The sequence below is a fragment of the Mus caroli genome, unplaced genomic scaffold, assembly GCF_978045245.1.
Source record: "Mus caroli unplaced genomic scaffold, Mus_caroli_1 scaffold_15, whole genome shotgun sequence".
Classification (NCBI taxonomy): domain Eukaryota; kingdom Metazoa; phylum Chordata; class Mammalia; order Rodentia; family Muridae; genus Mus; species Mus caroli.
Window position 1 is genome coordinate 5,865,957 of NW_028227270.1, and position 12,654 is coordinate 5,878,610.

Below are 12,654 nucleotides of genomic sequence, written 5' to 3' on the forward strand. Positions count from 1 at the left end.
ATCTGTGGATATTAGGACAACATGTCTAGACTGTTGTTCGGGATCATGTAGTTTATTAAAATGCTGGTTGTGGTTCTTCTCCAAGATCCTTGACTACACTCGCCCTGAGTATTTGACTAGGTTTCCAGAACCAGGAAAGAATTTTCTTTTGTTCAGTGGTTCCTAACTCTTTGAAAGGCAAACCAGAGAAGAAGTTCTCAATGGTGAACAGTGATGCTCCTAGAAGACATTTTTAAAGGTAAATTTCAGTGTTATGCATGGGTTATCTTCCCATGAGTTATTGACCAGAGAGGTCTTCACATCACCCCCAACAAGACACAGTACTGCCATTGCTTTTGGTTCCTTGCCATAATTAGATTGTTAGTTCCTTCTGATGCAGAAACCACACCTACTCTTTGGTTTCAGACCACAGAGACACCAGTGTGCCTAAGCAGGGATATTTGCATGCTAAACATTAGCAGAGCTAGAAGTTGTAAAGTTTGACTGTTTCAGTGATCTTTTCGAGTGCTATATTCTGTTTACTATGATACTGAGCTGCCAAGCAAGATGTTTCTACCAGCACCCCAGTGACAAGAATGTTTATGGGGTTAACAACAACCGTCTTGATTGGATGCGAGGCTGGCTCCCGGCAATAAAATTCATACCTGGCACTGCAAACATGGTCAAAAGTCATAGCTATAGATGCCATAAACCCTGTAAGAAAACCTATTGATACCACTTTTTATAATCATGTTGTAGAACTGCATTCTTAGTATTTATATTTATGTTCATATATTTATGCTGCTCCTAACTTAGGTCAGAGTGACTTCTAATTACAGTGGGGTAATGGTTCACACAGAGACACATTACCATCCAAGATGCTAGGAATAAGCCACTGTTAAGGCTCTGCCATTGATGAGAGATCTACACTAAGCACCCTACGAGGGTCAGAGAATAACTTTATAGGGTGGCTGGGAAGAATGTAAAAGCCTGAGGTCGGGAAGAGATAGTGAATGTTGTCATCTGGACCTCATAAGAACATTACACACATGATCTCACAGATGATAATGTCACCTACCCACGATCAAGCCAGTGCAAACACTTCAGCTGTAATCATATTTATACAGAGATCACCCTAACAGAAGTCAATTGAGTAGACAAGTTGTGCTGCTCTTTTGGACAAATCAAAGTTTAGTTCCCTTTGCTCAGGTCAAAGTTCTATTCAGACCTAGTTGGCCATATAAAGCTGTATTAATATTGCAGTTTGGGGCTTGGTCACCAACTTTTATATCTGTTGCTGAAATATAGGGGAAAAGTCAACCACTAACAAACTTCTGGTTTATCATCAAGACAGGTGAGTATAGTGCCTTATATTACCATTGTGTTATAGGAAAAATAAGAGGAATCTAAGTAGCAGAGCAATAGTCTACTAGACTTATCTCACAAATGCTTTCAACCTGTGTTTGAGGTACTATTGATGAATTGAAAATGTATTTTTCTAGCTTATAAAATAGTGTTGATATTCTGTTGAGACAAGATAGCCTTAAAACATAACACTGTGAGCAGAATTTTACTCTTAGTAAATATGTATACACACTCCAGAAAAGAGTATTGAGAAAATTTAGGATTCAAAAATTGCCGGTGCCAAATATGCTTTGAAATAAAGATTTTTAAAATAAATGTTAACATTATTTGTTACAACCTAAACCATAAAACTATTATTTGGAGGGCATATTTTGCTTAGATGTGGGGTGTGTGTGTGTGTGTGTGTGTGTGTGTGTGTGTGTGCAGGTTTGAACCCTAACTATAAAAAAATAAATCTAGGTATATCTCTATCTACTTCAATGCTTCCAGCTACAACTTTGCCCCATTTGAAACAAATTGTACCTTAAATTTGAAGGCAATTTTATGTAGTTTGGTGTGCAGTACAGATTTCATCTTTGATATTTAGTAAGCCTGGGATCTTTCTAAGTTGTGAAGTCTGCATGTCTGCAAACTAGGATGTCTGTGTTTGTGTTTATTACCCTTTTCATGCATGCCTTGAAATGACTAAATTACAGGTATTTTACATGTGTTTTGTGGTACAAGACAGATACAGTCCACTGGTATAATTTATCTTGAAACACCCTGTTTTACAAAATTACAGAAAAGCACTGCAATTTGCTCAATTTTTTTTTATTTCTAAGACTATGGTAAAAAATCTTCAAAGCCCAGAAGAAGCCTCCTAGATAAGAACTTAGCCATGTAATAAACAATTTTCATCAAAGCTCTGGGTTTGGAAAAATAGAGTACAATTGTAGATTTAAAATCTCTATAATGTTTTGTACTTATTAGCTATTTTGTATTTTGTATTTTGACCTAATTCAGCCACCAAAGACACCAACTGTTATATAAGATTAGACACGCATACATGTGAGCACACATACAATCACACATCCTTGGCAGACCAAATCAGATTATCGACAATCATGGTAATTGTGGAGAACAAAATTGTTCATCTGTGCTCTATGGCTGCCTTTTGGATTTTGTGTTTGATCCCAGGTGACTTCTAATGTTACATGAATACAAGTGTTCTTCTCATTTCCAGTGATTCCCTTTATTTAAAAATATTTTCATAACAACCTCACAATGATTTTATTCTTCCTAGCAGAATAAGAAGCCAAAACTCAGTAGAAACTAGTAGATTTCATGACATTTCATTATGATTCAAGATTTTACTATGAGGAAAATAATCTCTGCAGGTCTTCAATCCATTTTAAATATTTTGCACCTTAAGAATAATCTTGAATGTTCTTCCTTCCTAACATTTAGCTGAGGTTTTCTACATGTTATGAATGCATGCTATATTTTGTTAGTGAAAGGTGATTGATTGTGAATTTAATCAGTATGTCAAAATGAAAATATTATTATTTGTAGAATATAGACCTTTGGGTATCTGAGTGGTTTAGAGGTTGAAAATTTTAGTCATTAAGCCTTTGCTTCCTCGACTATATAAAATACTGGACAATCTATGTGTGTATCATTAATTTATTTAAAACTTAATTCTGCATCATTACTCATTATTTGAAATAATTCTTGATGCAAAGTGAATAACTACTTGCTACATTTCTCAATCCATGTTGTTTAAGGAGACTTTTGTATTCCTATGACCAACAACTTCAGAATAGCTTTCTCACACCTGGGACCTGGGTATGTACGTGCACATAACTCTTAGTAAGAGGACCATCACCCAATGTGATATAACGTGCCTCCCATGCCCACATGTTCATATGTTTTTTTTCACTAAGCCTACAATATAATTGATTTCCTGACCTTAAAAACATCCTTAACGTCTCTCTTCTCCCCATTGTTTCTCTCTCTCCTTGCTCCTTAGCAAAGTCTCTCAAATTATGCCCATCCTCTATCTTTGGAGTACCCATCTCTGACTGTGCTCCTCTTCTCTAGAACTCTTCTTTCCTCTCTTCCACATGGCCCCTTTCTAGTTTCCTGACTTCTTTGGATACTTCAGCTTACATACTTATATCTAAAGATTTAGAGATAGACTCTATAAATCAAGCAGAAAATGCTGTATTTGTCTTTCTAGGTTACCTCACTCACTATAGCATTTTTAAATTCCATCTATTTACCTGCAACTTCATTTCTTTTTTTACAACTGAACAGTATTCAACTGTGGACCTGCATTGTATTTTCATTTTTTGCATACCCACAGAGAACTGTAGCTCTCAATCCTCACTAAAAGGTCCATTTTGTAAGAGATGGAGACTATTTCTAAGAAACGCAGCAGATGCTGGGCAGTGGTGGCAGAGACAGGTTGATCTCTGAGTTTAAAGCCAGCCTGGTCTACGCAACAAGTTCCAGGGCAGCCAGGGATACACAGAGAAACCTGTCTTCTAAAACCAAATAAATAAATAAATATGCAAATAAACAAATAACAAACAGATAAATATAAAAAGAAAAAGAAGAAAGAGGGAAGGAAGGAAGGAAGGAAGGAAGGAAGGAAGGAAGGAAGGAAGGAAGGAAGGAAGGAAGGAAGGAAGGAAGAAAGGTCAAAGGAAAGAAAGAAGGAAGGAAAGCAAGCAAGCAAGCTAATGATAATGTAGAGAAAAAGTGACTTTTAGGTTCTCAGCCCCAGTGGTTTATTAGCAAGCAAACCTCTACACTTAAGACTTGAGGAAAATATCAGAAGATGGAGTAGACGGATTCTACAGTCCTTTAGGAATGACAGAGATGAATGCATCCACAAAATTTCAAAAATGTGTTGTCTGAACAAAACTTGCATAATGACATCAGTTGGCATGTCAGTGTGGAAAAGGAAATTTCACATGGCCTCATCCTAGATGAATAACTAGAGTTGTTCAATAACTGCTAAGAGAGATAAAATTGGTTTTCTCCAATGATGCACTCCCTCATTGGTTCTTTAATCCTAGCTGGTCAACTCTAGATACATGTACATAGGCAATGCTTAATGGACTCAGTAGGTCATATATAATGTGTGAGTCCATACATAGGCATAATTATACACATGTAACAACAATAATAAAGAAGATATAATGCCATTAGGAGAAATGTGAGATTCAGGGGGAATTTGAATGGGAGGGAGGAACTGAAGTGATGTAGATGCAATGCTCATGTATGAAATTTTTTAAATGTTAAGAAAAATAAAATAATTACACTTGCTGTAAATTTTGTTGAAGGATTTGATGACAATATAACCAATCTCTATTAAATCTCTATTATCTATTAGCGGAAGTTTTATTCAATATTTCAAATGCTGTGTTCCATTTTCATATCCGAACAAAATCATTATATATATATATATATATATATATACATTTTTTTGCTTTTTTTCAAGACAGGGTTTATCTGTGTAGCCTTGGCTGTTCTAGAACTCATTATGTATACCAGGCTTGCCTCAGACTCAGAGATATGCCTCCCTCTGCCTCCCAAGTGCTGGGATTAAAGGCATGTGCCACCACTGCCCAGCATTTATTGCCATTTTTATTCATTCACAGAAAACTGAAGTTAAAGAGGTTGTATGATAACTGGTATCATAAGATCTGCCTTTTAAGTCTAGGCATTTTGACACTAGAATTCATATTTTCAAGAATTGCATCCTGATTAGTGGGATGATATTTAAAGTATGGTGCCAAAAAATTAACAAGTGATGACAGATGGTACCTTCATATATTAGTGTTAAGAATATAAAGTGAGAATGTTCATGAAAAACCATATGATGAATCTTCAAAAATTAAATAGAATTACCAAAAGATCAAACAATTTAGCTTCTCTGCTGTCCAACAACAAAATGAAAGCAGGGACTCTAAGAAACATTTGCAAATCTCTGTTCATGGTAGGTCTTCTCCCAGGAGCCAAAAGGTAAAAACATCCACGGTCATCATCATTGTGTAAATGAGTAAACAGCCAAATTGGTATATGCGTACACAGAAATGTTATTATACTTTAAGAGGGGAGGACATTCTGACAAAGGGCACAATGTTTGTGACCGTGGAGGACTTCATGCTAATAAAAATAAGCCAGTCAAAAGGGAACACACAGTGGTTCTATTTGCATTTGGTGCCTGCAAGTGACAGGCATTGAGAAAGAAAGCTAAGGAGTGCTTTGGGGAAGGAAAGGTTGTTCAACACAGTGAAAAGAGCTTGCTATAGGTGGCTGACAGTTAACAGTAGGCTAACAATATAAATGCAGCCAGTGTGCTGTCACCCAACAGCACATGGAAAGTTCACGTCAGGTATTTTATTGCAATTTTGAAAATCATCAACTGATCTTTTAACAAAAAAGTAAATATGTACATTTTATAAGCATGCAAGTGTGGGCTGGTGGAGAGAGCAAAGGATCTAGTTATTCATTTGAGGAAAACAAAAAGATCAGAGCCACTGGCAATATTAACTAAATTTTACTTGCCACAGTTTTTGAACACTGAAATTTTCATGTATCCACTGTTACAGAATCAGAGGTAAAACATAATTCATACTGCAATTTTTATTGCTACACGAAAACTGACATCTTCTAATTAACTAATCATGATTTTGGAAAAAACATTCCACATTGCTTCATAAATCAGGCATCAAAGAGAAAAGCAGGTCACGGGAAGTTTCTTCTAAAGACGTTGTAATGCACACTTTAATTGCTGAGCTATCTTTCCTTTAGAGTTGTAAGTCCCCAATTTTGGATATCACAGTAAATTTGACACAAAAGATAGCATCTTAACACAGCACTACTTAACAAAGATGGCTGTCATTTCTGTCACAGGAAAGCCCTGTCAGGGACCACACTTCTACTTTTCTGTTGCCATAGAGACCACTTTTCCTCTTGTGATCAAAAGTAAAGGATGCAGCTCAGTGTCATGGTTCGAATATAAAGAATTGAAACCTCTTCAGAAATATATACAAAGGATCAGGGGCAAGTCACTTCTCATTGGGATTTCAGTTGTACAAAGTGAAATTCTAGAGTATCCATGGTGGGGCAGGAAAGAACTTGAAAGAAACAGAGAACTAGGCATGCAGAAATGAATTGCCTTAAAAAGCACCCATGAGATGGAATCAATGTATTGTTTCTAGATTCATCTCTATTCATTCACAAAACAGTACTGATAACTCATATTCAAATCTGTAAGACAAACTTAGGTTGAATTTCACAAAGATAGTGCAGTTTAACACACTAATAAAAGACAGACAGCAATCCTAATATTAAGTGTTATTGTGGTTGTATTTTGAATTGTTTTCATTCTTATTCTAAAGACTATTCCTGAATTTGAGAGCATGTTAGTGAATGGTTTATATTTGGAGACCTGAGTTATGTGAATAACAGAATTAGCCAAATTAAAATTAAAGTATTGGAATTCTTTAAATGACTGAAAATACGTGCCCAACGTTGACTTTGAAAGGCTACTTGTATAATTCAGGTATTGTGAAGTTTGGGGAAGTAAGGTTTTCTTCAGCACTTTCAAATGGAAAGTAGCAGATTTTAGAGCTCATGCTTTGACATTAACTCCAATCAATTGACATTACTGCATGATATTGTCACTTATAAAGTTCATACTCAAACACAATACCAGAAAACGAGAGAGGAAACTCGTGACGTTTTAGATATGTTGACAATTTTGTGTTGGGGCATAGACACTGCAATTTTGAGAAGCTAACAGTTCTCATCCCCAAAGTTAAAAACATCTGCTTTCTTGGGCGTTTTGTGCCCTGTAGATTAGAAAAGAGGGTTTGTTTCCTTAACCTTTGTAGCCAAGTTGAATATTCTAACTTTAAAAACAAACAAACAAGCAAACAAAAGGATGATCTATACAATGAGCTACTAAAACAATTGTTTAGAAATAGGTAAGGAAATATTTTCTTGGAGAAAAATAAGTAACTGAGAACACACACATGTGTGTGTTATATACAAAATATACAATATGTATATTAATGCCATCAATATTATTTGGCTCATATAGCATTTACAAAGTGAAACACTTTTGAAAATAATTATCTATTATTACTAAGAAAATCGATAAGCTTTGGGCTTATAGCTCTGTAGAACTGGCCTCAGATATACACTGCCATGGACATTGCATACAGCTAAACTCTCAAAATTTACATAGACATCAAGGTAACCATAGCTACCAGTGATGTTAGGCTAATATCTAAAAAGGTGTTATGAAATGCCACAGAGGAAGGTATCTTAGAAAAAAAAATGGTTGACATTTAAAAATAAAAAAAAAATGGCTTTAAGCCACAGCCAAACAATAGGCAGAGTTTGGAGACCCTGTGGAAGAGGGGAGGGAAAAATTGAAGGACACCACAAGAAAACCTACAGAATCAACTAACCTGGGCCCATAGAGATTCATAGAGACTGAACTGCACCGATCAAAAATCATTCATATGTAACAGTTATGCAGCTAGGTGTTTATGTGAGTCTCCTAACAGCAGCAGCAAGTGCTGTCTGACCCTGGTGCCTGTATTTGGTCTCACTCTTCTAGCCACAATAGGAAAGGATATGCCTGGTCCTACTGCAACTTGATATGCCAAAGCTGGGTGATAGCCATGGGAGGCCTCTTTTTTTCTGAGGAGAAAGGGAGGAGGGGGTGGGAGGGAAGGAGAGGGAAGAGGTGAGGGAGGAACTGGAAGGAGAAGAAGGAGAGGAAGCTTTAGTAAGGATGTAACGCCAATAAATAACTTAATTAATAATAAGTGACTTTATAGGAAGGTGAGAAATCCCAAGGTATTTGATAAAGAAGAAGGTGGGTTTTGTTTTGTTTTGTTTTGTTTTGTTTTGTTTTGTTTTGTTTTGTTTTGTTTTGTTTTGTTTTGTTTTCTTTTCTTTTCTTTTCTTTTCTTTTCTTTTCTTTTCTTTTACTTTGTTCTAATCTGTATATAGTTTGGGGTCTTTAAAGTGAACTTCTATTTTATTTTCCTGCAATTATAATATAACTACACATTTTTCCCAAGCAAGAGGAACAGGCAATTTGATGTGAGGCTGTGTCTCCTAGGAAAGTTGGAAGCTCTGTCCATATGTCTCTCCAACATGACTGCCTATACATGACCTGAGAAGACAGCTCTAACACAGTAATATGAAGGATAGGATGATCACAAGGTCTCAATCCTGCAAAAAAGGCAAATTGTGTTTTTATTTTAGCATTTGCCTATTTGTGTCCTTAAAGTGTATATTTGAAACTACATTACACACTTTGGATTTTAAGCTTTTGAAATAATAATAAAAAAATCTCAAATTATCCTCAAATATAAAATTTATTTCTTCCTTTATTCAGATGTAGAAACTAACACAGACAATAATTTGTCTGACACCATAAAATAAAAATGTAACACAAGAGTATTATAAATGTAATTGGCTATGTTCTAAGAAGTTTACTCTTTCCCAAAACTACTGAAAAATAATCCATAAATTTTACTTAGATCATTGTACCAATAAATGATCTAATGAGTTACATGAAAATTCTATGGAATATTTATCCTCAGTTGAATTCAACATGCCACTGGATTCTTTAATTCAATAAAAGATTTCCTATTTTGTACAAGGTTTGTTTTGTTTATCCAAAGAAAAATTACAAATTGTTATTCCTAGCCTTCTTTTAACCTTCTTTTGTTGTTGGTTTTGAGTGTGTGTGTGTATGCACACGTGCTCACACATGCCTGTCAAGGTGCCTGTGGATGGCAGAAAGCATCAGAAGTTCTTGGAGCTAGAGTCTCCAGTGTGTGTACAGGGACCCAGACTCTCATTCACCATAAAAGCAGCAAGTTTTCTTTACTAGCAAGACATCTCTCCAGCTCCATTACTGAGATCTTTAAAAATAATCTGGAAATTAAAATATATAATAGTGGAAAGAAATGTGGCTTTTATTAGCAAATAAAGCCATTTTTAATCTATTGCTGTCCATTTTTTATCCATAAAGACCTATTATGTCATATTAATTTTTGATATTAATCATTGGCCTGCTTACAATAAACAGGGGTAGTATGTGGCGCTTCCTTGCAGACTGTGACGAGTACTGATTTCCAACTATATTTACGCGGGAATTACCAGATTACAAAGAGATACTATCTCTTACTACTTAGTTTAACATAGATTGATATGGTTTACTTCTACAGCCCCCTAGCTCATGGTTTACTTTTAATTTTACAGTTTCCTGTGATAAAATGTTGCATTAGTCCACAGACTACATGATTAAAAATGAATGTCTAACATTATAATTCCATGTTTTTACGTGACATAGCATATAGCTGTAGCATATAAATGTTGAACATATATTTATCAAAATACTGGTTTCAGGATTTTTAGTGTCAAAATTAAGAACTAGTATCTCTTCAGACATTGTCTACAGCAAAGAGAGAGTCTTCCAAGCTGTATGCAAAATGCTGAGTGAGATGGAGACACAAAGTCCTTGCCATTCCTCACAGAGATGTTCCAGTAAGAAATGCCTCATGAACTTCTAAACATCATTTTTGTCTCTTTCAACATTGCTTGCTAAATAATGAACATTTCTCCTGTTCTTGGAAATAGGAATTTGCTACATTACTATGAAAGAAAAATATAAAACAAAATCAATCAATAAAAATATAAATAAAAATAAATTTTGACAAGCTTTTACACAAATGTGTCTGTGTGCAGACTTATTTTTATCATGATTCTTTATTCCTTGATCAGAGTTCATGAGTATATGTATGCATAATATATTGTAAATATAATTTCAGAACAATGAAAGTAACAGCAATAACAGTAGATATTTTGCTTAATTTTTAGAAAGGCTGTGTGAAGTATCCTGACATGCACACTCAGCAAAATGTCCTTATTTTCTACGTGTGGCTCTAATACTTACTCACCCATTCCATTTGAACGTATCATTTGAGTACTATTATGGATTACTATTATTTCAAATATGAATGGAAAATCTTTCACGCTGAAATAAGTTTTAATAACAAAGTGTTTAAAGATTTCACAAGTTCTAATGACAGTTATGTTGTATTAACAAATTGATATTAAAAAAGAAGAGCGATTACTCTATGAAACCAAATAGCATCGTGCTTATTTTTAAATGTCAATTTATATAAACATTTAAACACGTCTATGTGTTTGATGTATACATGACCTTAAAGTACTCTGTGAAATTATAATATATACTTTCAATAATTTCATTTGTAACTATTTTATACAACAGCTAAGATAGAAAAAATAACTGCATAGTTACATTCACTTCAGGTTTTAAGGAATTACACATTAGCTATATGAAAGAATGTAGCATTATTTTAGCCATGATGCATTGCTTATACTCAAGATTAATGATATCGTTATACTGTTAGTTTTGATACTATCTTTGCTATTGGTATCAACAAAATCAAAGAAACCATTCTCTAAGTGTATAAGGTTAAACCAACTTAAATATCTGTGATAATGTTTTTAAACTAATGTATTTGAAAAAAGTGGCATACATAAATAATATAGTAGGAGGAAGAAATCACAGCGAAGCAAACAGAACGAACATCTAAAGGAATGGAAAAATAACCTCAGATAGGAATATTCTGTACATTGAATTTTATTTCCTAAAAGATTTATGGTAGCATAGGGCTCTATAGGGTGCTACTATCCAGCATCATCCCAATACAGAATGAAACACATGATTCGGGCTGTTTCCACCATTATCCCATGTTTGCTGTCCTGATAGTATTGGGATAGATCCTCATCCTGTGTAAATCACTGTACAGCTGATGAACTATTTTAATGGAAAGTAACAAAACCAAAGATGAAAAATAAAAAAGCAGGTTATGCAATATTTTACTTAACCCTTCTCAATGAGGTGTCCTTTAAGAAATTAATAGACTAAAGACAAAGTCATTAATTACACGCATTCTTTTGAGTTCTTTCTTTATGATTTGACAACTTGCATGGCAGCTGTTCCTGTAAATATGACAATAAATTTCTAAATCTCCAGAGAACTGGTAAACATAGGCAGATGCACTTAACTGCTGGTGGGCAACGAAAGTCAGGCTGCAGGAAACTGTGGCAGTAATGTAGCTCTTGATTAATCTCTAATTACAGTTTTGTCATCTTAGCAGGGAGACAGAGCTGTATCACTTCCTAAATAAGCAAGCAGCATTTTGGCACCTAGCAACGGCTTCTCGGTCCTATTAGCTGCAGTAGGCTCAGTGCTGTTACATGGGAGGTGGTTACGGATCACTGCTCTATTATTTATGGAACAGCATTTCCAGAGGCCTTCACGACAGTAGATAAATTAGCAGCTTAATAGGCCAGCACTAACCAAAAACACAGCAGAAGCTGAAGCATCAAGTATGAAATTAAAATGTGACATGCCTTTAACATCTGCATCAAGCATAAAAAGAATGATGGCCCCTTTATTTCAGTTAATTATTCAACAAGAATAACAGGAGTATGAGCATATGCGTGAAAATCAGCCTTTTCAGTTTTGGAATATTTTATGAAGTATCCTATGTGTTATGTGTCTCAGGCATTTTGTTTCTGAATTCACCTTTCTCCTCTTGAGTAGATTCTCTTGCTTTCATTCTTCAGCTCAGAGATGTTAGGTGGTGAGCATCAATTAGGACTGCTTCAGCTCTAAAGAGCCCTAAGCATCTCTGTAAAAGTGTCTTATTAAGCCCAAAATGGGCAAATCAGGCCTATTCCCACCATGTATCCATTTCTCCTTCACTTCAGGTGTGATGGTGAAGGCTGAGGACTGACCTCACACCTCTGGCTGATGTCAATCATTTGAAAGGATATATCAAATTCTTAAGTACTCCTCTTCCCAAAAGACAATCCACAGGCAGGTTTACATAATCAAATTGATGGAGAATCTCCTCTAATCTTTATGGAAGAGATTATTTTATTAATATAATCCTACCAAGGAAATCTAAAATGTGGTATCAAAAAATGGCCTTTCATTTCCTTACGGTTACTATAATTATTTTTTATGAAATGGTATGATACAATGTCTTATATAGTTTTCAGATACAGTCATGTTCTAATTCATGATTTTATTGTAAATGTATTACCCTAAATGAAAATATCCAAAGTTTATTTCATTATAACAATACCATTATTATTGATAGCTTCAGAATGCTTTTATTTAAAGGTAAAATAAATAATGTAAGAATGTAGTAAACAAAATGAAATTTCTTTCTATCTGCAACATTAGAC

The 12,654-nt window shown here is 34.9% G+C and overlaps 1 long non-coding RNA gene across 1 annotated transcript in view; it reads left to right on the forward strand.

The window, feature by feature from the left end:
* Nucleotides 1-1,224: 1,224 nt before the first annotated feature.
* LOC147000851 (uncharacterized) overlaps nucleotides 1,225-12,654 on the forward strand; it is a 33,141-nt gene continuing 21,711 nt past the window's right edge. The window contains exon 1 of the long non-coding RNA XR_015045359.1: nucleotides 1,225-1,333. This is a non-coding gene — a long non-coding RNA (uncharacterized LOC147000851). The remainder of the gene's footprint in view (nucleotides 1,334-12,654) is intronic.